Genomic DNA, 11,385 nt, shown 5'->3' with positions numbered 1-11,385 from the left:
ATTGAGATGCTCCCATTAGCAGAGGTCTGCTGCTGTAACTGCCTGAATCCCAACAAGGGGCAGAAGTTAGGAGCTTGGGTTTGTAGAAGTCAAAATAAGATGTCACTGGTTAAGCAAGCATGAGGGCATAATTCTAACAAGTTCATTTTCTAGTGTTACTTAAAAATCCATCACACTTCTGGAATGAATTAATTAGTGCTGGATGTTCATGATTTTTTTCATTACATGTAGGAAAATTGAAGCATAACTGATTGGGATGCTTTTCATTTCAGGTGAAGAATCATGTCTGGACAGACTGAGGCTAGCACAACTGACACAATTGTACTTATCCTCAGTCCTAGAATATCCTTTCTATAAGGTAAAAACGAAAAGTGTATAGCATTATGTCACTGAGGGAGAACAGTTTTCTTGTGCCCCTTCTGAAAACTAAGGCCCTTCTCTTTTGACCTGTCTCCATAACTTTATTAAAAGGGAAATCTTTCATTTACTTGGAGCTAGGTGGAACAGCTGGCCTTCTCTTTGATAAATTGACCCCATTTCTGTCTTGTCCTATAGGACCAGTTCCTGCTGTATGAGATTTCTAGACGGTTTCAAGTGTTGACAGTGTATGAGTCTTAGTATTCCTTGATTCACTTCAAGGGTTTTAAAGGGTTTAGCATGCACAATAGCCATTTGATTAAGAAGTCTGGGGAAACGGACTTTGGCCCAGTGGTTGGGGCATCCGTCTACTACATGGGAGGTCCGTGGTTCAAACCCGGGGCCTCCTTGACCCGTGTGGAGCTGGCCCACACGCAGTGCTGATGCGCGCAAGGAGTGCCGTGCCACACAGGGGTGTCCCCCGCGTAGGGGAGCCCCACGCGCAAGGAGTGCACCCATAAGGAGAGCCGCCCAGCGCCAAGGAGGGAGCAGCCTGCCGAGGAATGGTGCCGCCCACACTTCCCATGCCGCTGACGACACCAGAAGCGGACAGAGAAACAAGACGCAGCAAAAAGACACAGAAAACAGACAACCGGGGGAGGGGAGGGGAATTAAATGAATAAAAATAAATCTTTAAAAAAAAAAAAAAGAAGTCTGAATCTCTGAACTCTACAAATAATAATTATTTCTGAGTGCATTTTTAAACCAAGTCAGAAATTTCACTCTTCTCTGGTAGACTTTAGTTTAGGTGGTATCTGTGCTATAAAGATTCACTCTCATAAATTTCACAGCACACCTTTTTTTGTGTGATTGGAAATAGTCTCACCAGACTTCATCACCTTCTGCTTTGTCCTTCAGACTTGACTCAGGATCATATTCTTGGCATAAAGTAAATATAAGGAAATTCATTACTCTTTTCTTTTAAAAAAATTTAACAATGCCAAGGCTTATAAAGATAAACACTAAAATTAGTTAACCCCAACCACCTCCCTTCCCTGCAATAACAAATTTGTAACTGTGCTTTCTATGCCAAATGTACACAAATATATAAACCAATTTTCTTTTCTCTTTATGTCCAGTATATCATACAATTTACCATTATGTCCAGTATACATAGACCTTCCTCAAGGCCAATGTGTGTGGATCAAATACGTTCTTTCTCAAAGTGGTACAGTATTTTATGGGACTTACTCACCAGTTCCCCAGCTTATGATCTTTCAGGTTCTTTCCACCTTTGGCATCTATCCGCAGTGCTATAGTAAACACTCTTGCATGTCATTCTACTGGGGCCCATGTTCCTTTAAGCTGCAGACTAGAATGTTAAGAGTGGGACCACTGGAGTAATGTCAATAAATAGTGACTCTGAATGGTAGATGTCACACCTCCCCAGCAGAGAGTGAAGGTGGCTATGTCACCCCCACTGCCACTGCACAGTATTTTTGTTCTGTTAGCTTTTGCCACTCAGTTCAGTGGAAAAGGGTGACTTGTCATGTATTTAAATTGCATTTGAGTGAGCAATAATGAAGTTGAGCATTTTGTCATATGCTTATTGGCCATTTGTATTTCCTAGGAATTGCCTTCCTGCTCCCTAATTCATCTTTCTATTGTGTTGTGTTTTTAAGTTTTGTGTGACCAAATCTACCTGTCTTTTAATGGTTCCTGATGTTCCCATCATGCATAAGATTATTTCACAAAATATATGTTAGTGCAAGTATTTTACTAATTTTTCCCCATTGGATCTTTAATCCACCTGGGATTTATTATATAGGTATACCTCAGAGATTTGGCAGGTTCAGTTCCAGACCACCATAATAAAGTGAGTTACATGCATGTTTTGGTTTCCCAGTGCATGTATGCTATAGTCTTTTAAGTATGCAAAAGCATTATTTTTATTTTTAAATGTATATACCTCAATTAAAATGTGACACAGATGAAGCGAGTACACATTGTTGGAAACCTGGAACTGATAGACTTGCTTGACACAGGATTGCCACAAACCCTCAGTTTATTTAGAAAAAAAAAACCCCACAATATCTGCAAAATGGAATAAAGCAAAACTCAGTAAAAGGATATATACCCATAGTCTGATGTTTGGTAGGAGTTTAACTCTTCTTTACTAGACAGATAGGCAATTTTCCAGCACTAGTTGTTTCATTGCAATCCTTTATTTATTGAATTGAGATGTCAGTTTTATCATTTCTTCTTGGATTAAAAATTTTAACTGAGTGTCCTTCAGGTCCTTAAAGCAATTCTGAGAGTTTCAGAGATGTTTCTTGAATTTGACAGCATTGTCATGATGTCTATTGTTCTTTTTTACAGTGACTACTTTCAAAACACATTTTAAAGATATTTTGAGCTATTAGACTTTAACTATAACAAGAATATTTTTCATTGCTGTGTTAAGAAAGATATCAGTCCTAAGTCCTAGAAAAATACCATTTGTTAAAGAATTTTGTATCAAACTTTTATACATAGGTAACTCACTACCTTCACTTTATTCTCTGGTTTTGTACCTTATTTTTCTCTCTCATGTTTGAATATATGATTTTTAGAATCCCAAACTCCTTCCTAAATATCAAATGAAATCATTTTTTACTCCATACCATTCCCTGGAGACCCCTGTGGATTTTCACTCTCATAAATCTGAGGTAATTGAATTGATCGACCTTTTAGGTACAAGATCCTACTTTGCTTCCAAAATGTTAATACCCTATTGGTATACAAAAGGTAAGTACCATGGGATTTATTTACGGAACCTTGTGGGTTGTTATCTCTTTGTGAGACAGGTGGAGCTTAGTAGCCACAGAATGCAAAATCGAATCTTCCCTGCCCTGCATATGGCTCTAGAGTGTAGATGGTAGAATATAGTATATAGACTATATTTGAATCCAGCTTGCCACAGATTAGCAGAATGTCTTTGCACAGAGTATTTACCCTTTTTAACTTTTTTCGGTTTGCTTCCTCATCTGTAAAATTTGACCTCAAACACCTATGGTAAGAAGGAATACATGAGGGAATAACACAGTAAGTGCTCATGTCTGTTTAGCCGCTCTTATAGTCTAGGCCTGCACTGTCCAGTATAGAAGCCACTAGTGCAGATGGCTACTTAAATTTAAATTAAACATAAGTAAAGTTTATAATTCATTTCCCTAATCATATATCACATTTCAAGCATTCCAAAGCCTCCCATAGCTGGTGGCTACCACATTAGCACAGATATAAGCACACAAATCCTCCCAGAAATAGCTGCTGGACTATGCTGACTTTGAGTCCAAGTCCTTCCTTTCATCAATTAAAAAGTCATCTCAAAGAGAACCATCTCTGATAGGCTTCAAATGGTCACATGTTCCACCTAACCTCTCTCATGGCCCTTTCTACAGAAGGAATGGCATACACCAGAGGGCTGGGAAGGGAATTCTAGCCATGCCCCTTGGCCACATGTTGCAGTTGTGGGGTGCCACGGATATGGGCTGCATTAGCTGTCAGGAGGCACTGGAAGAGATGGATGTGGTGAGCTGCTTAGTTGTCTAATTTTTCTGAACTTAGAACATTTTCTTCACTGTCTGAATTGAAAGTGTGCTCCCATTTGTAAGGAGAAGGAGGAAGTGTATGGTTCCTACTGCTCCCCTGTTAATTTGAGGTCCTACTCCTTGCTTTAGCCCAGGAAGCCTCCCTAATTTCAGGCTGACAGGCTTGTTCCTGAAGCTGCGTGAGTGAACATCCTCACCCTCATTTGGTTGTGGTCATTTCTTTGCAGCCTTCTGTCCTATTGATAAATACAGTTTGGAATAAATCAAAATAGAACAAAGAAGTAAAGGAAGATAGTGTTTGTGAGGGTATCACATGAAGACCTTTTTTCTTATCTCACCAGATATTGAAATTAAATTAGATAAAGAAGGATTTATATTACCTTTTACAGTTGATGAAGATGGGCCCAAAGGTAAAGAAACTGCTGTTGTTTTTATGTTACAAGGCCTGTTGAGGTGAATAGAAAAGGATCATTTTCTTAAAAAGGTGAGAAAAATAGATGATTCCAGAAATTAAAAGTACATTTCAGGATATGTTTTTTGGAAATTCCTTGTAATATTTTATAAACAGGATCATTAATTAAGCCAAGTACTTTTTCAGTAGACTAAAGAGTAACACATTCATGATTCGTGTGAGAGTACTGGCCATTAGGAAAAGCCAAATCTTGAGTAAACTTTGGCCAGAAAAATAATATTTTGGATGGTTATAAAAACTAAGTTTATTTCTCTTTGAATTTTTTTTCAGAGTAGCACTATGCATCAATGGCCCCAAAAGAGTTTGTTTTAACAGCAAAAATTTACTAGGAAAAGAGGCTATTAAACAACGGCAACTCCATTTAATGGTTATCAAGTTGTCCAGGTATGGGTCCATTCCCTCCACCCCCCAAAGTAATCCCTAATTCATACTTGCTTTTTCCAGGGTCCTAAGTAGTCTGCTAGCCCAGTGGACTGAGAAACTTATTAAATTATTGGAATATCTGTTTTAATTTCCTCCTGATGTAAGTGTAAGAATAGACAAGATGACAAGATGACTCACTAAAACCATTATCTTCATCACTCCCTAATACCTAAGACCTTATTGTTTCCTTTGTAAGTTACTTAATAAGGCATTATGATGATGAGTGACTAGAATGTAGATGAGTTTCCCAAGTTCTCTAAGGTATTGGTGCTAGTCTGCTCCCTGGTTTCCTCTCTGGCTTACTCTTGTCCAGTTCATCTTGCACATCCCAGATTAATCTTCTGAAAACCCTCAGCGTGCCAGCCTGTGATCAGAAACGTTTTTTCTTTCCTGCTCACACGATACAGTAGAACCTCCTCTGCTCTGACTTTTGGGACCCCCTGAGGCTGCACCTTGTTGCCTGGCTCCAAGCTGGTGGTCTCTTCCCTCCCACCTAACCCACTCCATTATCTCTCACCTTGCCCCTTTGCCCAGGTGCCCCCTCTCCCTCCAGACAGCATCTCCCCGTGACTAAATTCTGTCCACTCAGCAGCACCCCACTCAGGTCTCTTCTTTCCCCACAATCTAAAACCCTGACCCCCTCTGAGGGCTGGAACTCTGATTTTCTTCACACACTCTGCTCTGGCTTGTTGTGTACTTCTAGTATTGATTGTGTCTTTGAGGACAGGAATCATGTTTGATACTTCTTTAAATATCCCTCTTATTTAACCAACAAATATTTATTGAGCTCTTATTATGCGCTAGGCATTGTTCTGGGCTCTGGGAGTACCTGAGTAAGATAGCTGTGACTTTGCCCTCAAGGAGCTTCCATTCTTATGTGTGCGCGACTGCTGAGAGCCACAGTGTTGCTTTAAGACCTCCAGCTGCTGGGGTAATGGGACTCCCCTCCTTGCTGAACGCAGTCGCCCTTGTTTGTGGATATAATCAGCCATAGCTGCAACCAACTGCCTAATGGTCTAAAGCCACCTACAGAATGCCCTCACACTGGCAGGCCAGGGCTTGCATCATCCAATGACTCAGCACCAACTGGACGGTGATTAACCATCGCATGACCCCATCATGCTGTAACTTTTTAGATCTGTTTATCTTTAATTTTTAAGGTTTTTTAAACTTTAGCATAGGTTATTGAAACTCTATGAGTTCTAGAGCTCCAAGTTCAGTTTTAAATTTTATGCTTCTTTGCAGAGAAGGAATGGGACAAATAAAAGCAAATGAAAGATTGACCAGGAGAGAGCTGCAATTGATTCGGATGCGTTCATATACCCAAGTGAATTGCCGCTCACCTGGGGGCCAGGCCAAAAGGATTCTCACATCTCTTGGAAACCTGTGAAGTGGTCTCACTTACAGTTCTTAGAGCAGTTCATGGCTTTGGGCCTGAGCCCCATTCTGGATCATGCTATGCCTCAGAAACCTATCCACAGTCCCTATTCACTACCAAGTCCAAGCCCAGTGTCACTTCTGCCTTCTGTGAGCTCTCTTGCCCCTCCCTGCCCCACCCTATACCCCCCACCCCGCTCACCCCACTCCTCTCCCCATAACAACAACCTCCTCCATCATCATGAGACATTCATTGCATTTGGTGAATACATCTCTGAGCACCGCTGCACCTCACGGCCAATGGTCCACACCATAGCCCACACTCTCCTACAGTCCACCCAGTGGGCCATGGGAGGACATACAATATCCAGTAACTGTCCCTGCAGCAACACCCAGGACAACTCCAAGCCACCATGGCCACTTTCTCCACTCCAATGCCACATTTTCTTCTATTACTAATCACTATAGTTCATGAATAGAATATCGTTAAGTCCACTCCAATCCATACTCTATTCCTCCATCCTGTGGATCTTAGAATGGTTGTGTCCATGTGTAAGGAGGTGTAGGAGGAGCACAGACTGGATTGCTGGGTCATACTTCTAGGGGTGCCATAATTCTAGGGTTCCCTACTGCTAGGTGTGCTGTACTTCTAGGGGTGTCATACTTCTAGGGTGCTCTACTTGTAGGGGTGCCACTGTAAACGTGTGGTTATTGTTTTTGTTAATTAGCATCAAGGACTTGGTACTGAAAAACCTCTGCCTGAGTCAACGACCTGCAGGCAAGAAGCAACGAGAGGGGGCTCGTTGGTCCGGGCCTGAGAGCAACCCCTCTCCTGCCTGCCTGTCCACCTGCACTCCCTGCTGCCTTCCCCTTCTGAAAGTTGCACAGCCCTTGTCCTCCCGTTCTGCCACCTGCACATCAATGGGCTCGGCCTCAGGGTCACCACAGATGCTCTTCCCTCTGCCTGGAATGACCGACTGTTCCCCAGATTTCACAAGTCTTGCCCCTCATTATCATTTATGTTTCAAGCCAGTCTTCCTAGAGCCGCCCTGGTTAAAGTATTCCCAAGGCCTGTTTAGTTCCCCTTTTCCTTTTTACTGATACACACACACACATTCGAGGCTTTAGAATTAAGTGAATTTTCGACAAAAGGAACACACCTCTTGAACCAGCATCTGACTCAAGAAACAGCAGAGTGCTGCGGAACAGCTCAGTTTTGCCAGATACCACTTGGCTGGATTTGATTCGTGCCGCACCTGCCAGTACCGTGAGCGGTGGCCCCTCTTGCTGACCGAGGCGCTGAAAACTAACTCGTTGTACGTTGACACGATGCTGCTGCGGATACAGAGTTAATATAAGAAGGCAATGAATTCCACCTGTGCCTTCCACTACTGTTCCGCAGCTCCTGGAGGGTTTCAGATGCCGCGCTGGGGTGGCCTGCACTTCTCCTGGACAGCCCGCTTGGAAGCTTCCGGGAGCGCAAGGGCAAGGGCAAGGGCAAGCCGGCGCAGGCCTCCAGTCCAGCAGATGGCTCCTCGCGTCCCAAGTGGGCGCTCCAGGTTCACGCAAGGAGACGGGAGGGCACGGTCCCATTCCCATCCCGGCAGCGCCCTCCGCCCTGCGCCCCTGGCCCTGCGCCCCAGCCCTGCGCCCCCCGCCCAGCTTTGTGACGCGAGGCTGCGGTTTCCCGGCAACTGCCGAACACGGGCGCCGGGCAGCCAGGCAGGCGGACTCGGGCGGGGCCCCTGGCGGGGTGGGACCGATCTGGCCTCGGCGGAAAAGGTGGACGCGGGCGGCCTGGAGCACAAGGAGGAGATCACCGCCGCCACGCTGCGGGGCAAGCCCCGGCCGCCGCCCATCTCGGCGCTGTCCGCCTTCAGCTACGTCCCGCCATGGCGCCTGGACCCCAAGGAGCGCAGCTACTTCTCCCGCCAGGCCCGGGTGAGGCGGGAGGGGCGGCATCGCGCGGCGGGGGTGAGGCGGGGCTGGGGGCAGGGGTCCCCTGCCAGGGAGGGACTGGGGCGGGGTTGTGCCACCCGGAGCGGGGACTGGAGACCCAGCGGCACCGCGTGGAAGGGGTCTGGGGGCCAGGCAGGGCTTGGGGGTGGGGCCCGGGCAGGGTGGGGGATGCTCTGTGGGGGTGGGAGCAGGACATCATAGTGGGAAAGGGCTACCGGGAAGGTCGAGTGGCGGGGGGGGGGGGGGGAATATTCACCAGGGAGGAAGACTCGGAAGACTCGATGGGGCGCCCTGGGGTGGAGGGGGCAGGTGCTGCTCTCGGTGGGGTCGGTGAGATGGGTGCCTGGACCGGAAAGAGAAGAGCTTTTAGTACTGCGAGACACAGACCACCGCCCCCCCCCGACCCCGCCCCGGAGCTGGAGGGGCCTCGCGGCCATCCAAGGGCACACAGACAGTCTAGAACGGGGGCCTCGAGGGTATCCAGTGTGTGGGGTGCGGCCCCCTGAGCAGTATGTGCGGTGGTTCCCAAGGCCGTGAATAAGCAGCCAGACAAATGGACGGTCCTGGGCCCCGGGAACCCTCTGGCAGCCTTCCCACCCACCAAGGAGAACCAGAAATACACCTGCACCATCTGGCCTGGCCCCTCTGGGAAGGTGTGCATGGTGGGAAGAGCTGGAGGGTCTGAGCAGCTGAAGGCCCCAAGAGAGGGCAGAAGGAAGGAAGAGAAGGGTGTCCAGAGTTGTCCAGGTCACCCATTACTTTCTTTTCAACATTGTTTCTGTCAGTCCCCAGGGAGTTCCACAGAGCATCTGATTAGATAAAAGCCTTCCTTGGGGACCCTCAGCCTGGTGGACACCTGGGCACCTGGACTATCCCTCAGCCCTCTTGGAGGAATGGGACTGCCAGAAGAGGGACACCTCACTTTTCTCAGGCTGCTGTCACAAGTGCCATGAACTAGGTGGCTAAAAAACACCAGGAACTGCTCTCTCAGCCCTGCAGGCTGAAGCCACAGCTGCGTGGGCCATGCTGGTAGGTCAGTCCTGGCCCCTGGGGCGCCTCTCCCTTGGCCAGCAAGCCTTGGGTTTTCCGTGTCTCCTCAGTCACCCTATGGCCTGCTCTGTCTCTCTTCCCATGGCGCCCTCCCCTTCTGTCTGTGCCCACACCCCCCTTCTAAAGACACAAGCCATCCTGGACTAAGGGTCCACCCACTGCAGTCGGCCTCATTCAGTTTAAATGATTCTGCTTGCAATAACGCTTTTGCAAAAAGTTTGTGTTCCCAGGTACCTGGGATTAGGACTTCAGGGTATCTTTTTTGGGTACACAGCTCAACCCATAACGTGGATCGCAGATTCCCTTGGAAAGGAAGTTAATGGTGTATAAAATAATCCCACAAAATGCCTCCTTCCTCTTCTCCTAGCCACCCACAATTAGTGGTGCCCAGGTAAGTCCCCAGTTCAGGTCAACTCTCGCTGGAGTACTGGTGGGAGGCCTATTGAGTCTCATGAGCTTCACTTCACACACAGAAGCGTACTTTCCAGTTGAAGCAACCATGGCCCTCAGCCTGCCCCCCGGGATGTCTCTTGAATCTGAGGTACCCCTCTGCCTGGCTTCTAGCGTGTGGAAGGACTGGATGGAGGAAGGGGATTTCCGGGGCCATCTGACAAGGTACCTGACTCTGCTGGCCATTAAAACAGGAGGGGGGTGGAACAGAAGGGTTCCCAACCTTCTGCCAACATACACCTCATCTGTTTTCTTCCTGTCAGCAATAGGTTTTGAACAACTGTAAATAGTTTCACTTATTAAGTGGGGTTTACATTTTGAGTCTACGGTACCTATGACACTGCCAGTGAGTTGATGGCCATCATGAGATAATAGTCAAAAAGTCAGGATCTTGGTGTATGAAGTTGTTCAATGCTTCTTTATCGAGAGAATATAAAATTCATCTGGATTCTCAGAATAACAAAGAGAGTTCACGCTACACCATTTTGTTTGTTCCTTTGAGGAGTCTCTTTCCATACCACCCTAAGGTGGCCTGTAGACTGCTCCTCAATGGGGTGTCACTGATGGAAGGTACCACTGAGGACTGCACAGTGGGGCTTGTGGCTTCTGAAGCTCGAATGTGGTGGAAAGCAGAGCAGAACCCCTGCCCCCTGTGGGCCAGGCCCAAGAGGGAGAAGGGCAGAGTGAGCCTGAAGACTCAGTTTCTCCTTCCTGAATTTGGTGGTCTGAATTTGGCAGCCTTCCATGTTTGACTGAACAAGGGCCGGATAGGGGCCCCGAGGTAGGAAGTGACTGGGGCTCTGTCCCTTGGAGGGAAATCTGGAATAAGCCATAAGCACGCCTTTCTATATTGGCAAACTAAGACCTGGCCCCTGCCTGTTTTGACAAAGTTTTATTAGAACACAGCCACACCCATTCATTTCTCTATTGTCTCTGTCTAGGATGTTGGGGTTGAGTGATAGTGACAGACCCCACAGGGCCAGGAGAGTTCCCACCTGGCCCTGCACAGACAAAGTCACTGACTCCTGCTCGAATGCCTTACTGCCCCCTGGAAAATGGGAATTGTCTTTTGAATACATTCATTCAAATGGGATTTTGTGTTTAAAGCATTTCAGGGCAGTTTTGATTAGCTGAGGTTACAGGCAAATTCAAGTCCTGGGGCTTTGTACATGCCAAAAGGAAATGATGCAACCAAAATAAATATTAATTAAAATCTGAAGAAAAGAGCCTTAAAAGCAGCAAGAACAGCAAAAAGCATTTCAAATTCTATTTGAACCAATGTTCACACCATAATATTGGGGGATTATGGGCACTGGTATCTGATCAACTCCAGGGCTCCAGGTGCAGTTCCTCTGACCTTGGGATCATTGGTCATAAAGAGGGTGAATTCCGTACTACAGGTTTGCTGAAGGACTGAACTGCCCCAAAATTCACTGCAAGTTATTTCAGGCCTTACCAAAACTGATCAGATTACTTCCTAAGTCAATTTCCTTGGAGCACAGTTAACAGTAGTCAGTGTGTTGGTTAGCAGCCCTGGGTGAGGAGCCCCAAGTGGAAGTATCAGCTCTATGGTGACTAGCGGTGGAGCCTTCACAAGTCACAGCCTCTCTGTCTCACTTTGCCATTCTAGGACAGATCAAACAGAACCGACCTAATGGACCACTTATGAGAATGAATGTAATTAGCATGCATACAGTGGCTCACAGT

General features: G+C 46.6%; 1 long non-coding RNA gene across 2 annotated transcripts; it reads right to left on the bottom strand.

Moving 5' to 3' along the window:
• Window positions 1-4,155: 4,155 nt before the first annotated feature.
• Window positions 4,156-7,787, bottom strand: LOC131275250 (uncharacterized). 2 transcript variants are annotated; one of them, XR_009182654.2, is made up of 3 exons: window positions 7,380-7,787; window positions 4,328-4,392; window positions 4,156-4,183 (listed from the first exon to the last, which is right to left on the bottom strand). It is a non-coding gene; the product is annotated as an uncharacterized lncRNA (long non-coding RNA). The 2 variants fall into 2 exon arrangements; XR_011647128.1 differs by having other exon boundaries at window positions 7,596-7,787.
• Window positions 7,788-11,385: the final 3,598 nt, after the last annotated feature.

This window comes from Dasypus novemcinctus, chromosome 22 (genome assembly GCF_030445035.2).
Source record: "Dasypus novemcinctus isolate mDasNov1 chromosome 22, mDasNov1.1.hap2, whole genome shotgun sequence".
Taxonomy (NCBI): Eukaryota; Metazoa; Chordata; class Mammalia; order Cingulata; family Dasypodidae; genus Dasypus; species Dasypus novemcinctus.
The sequence above is the reverse complement of the archived record's forward strand: the minus strand, read 5'-3'. Positions and strand labels throughout refer to the sequence as shown.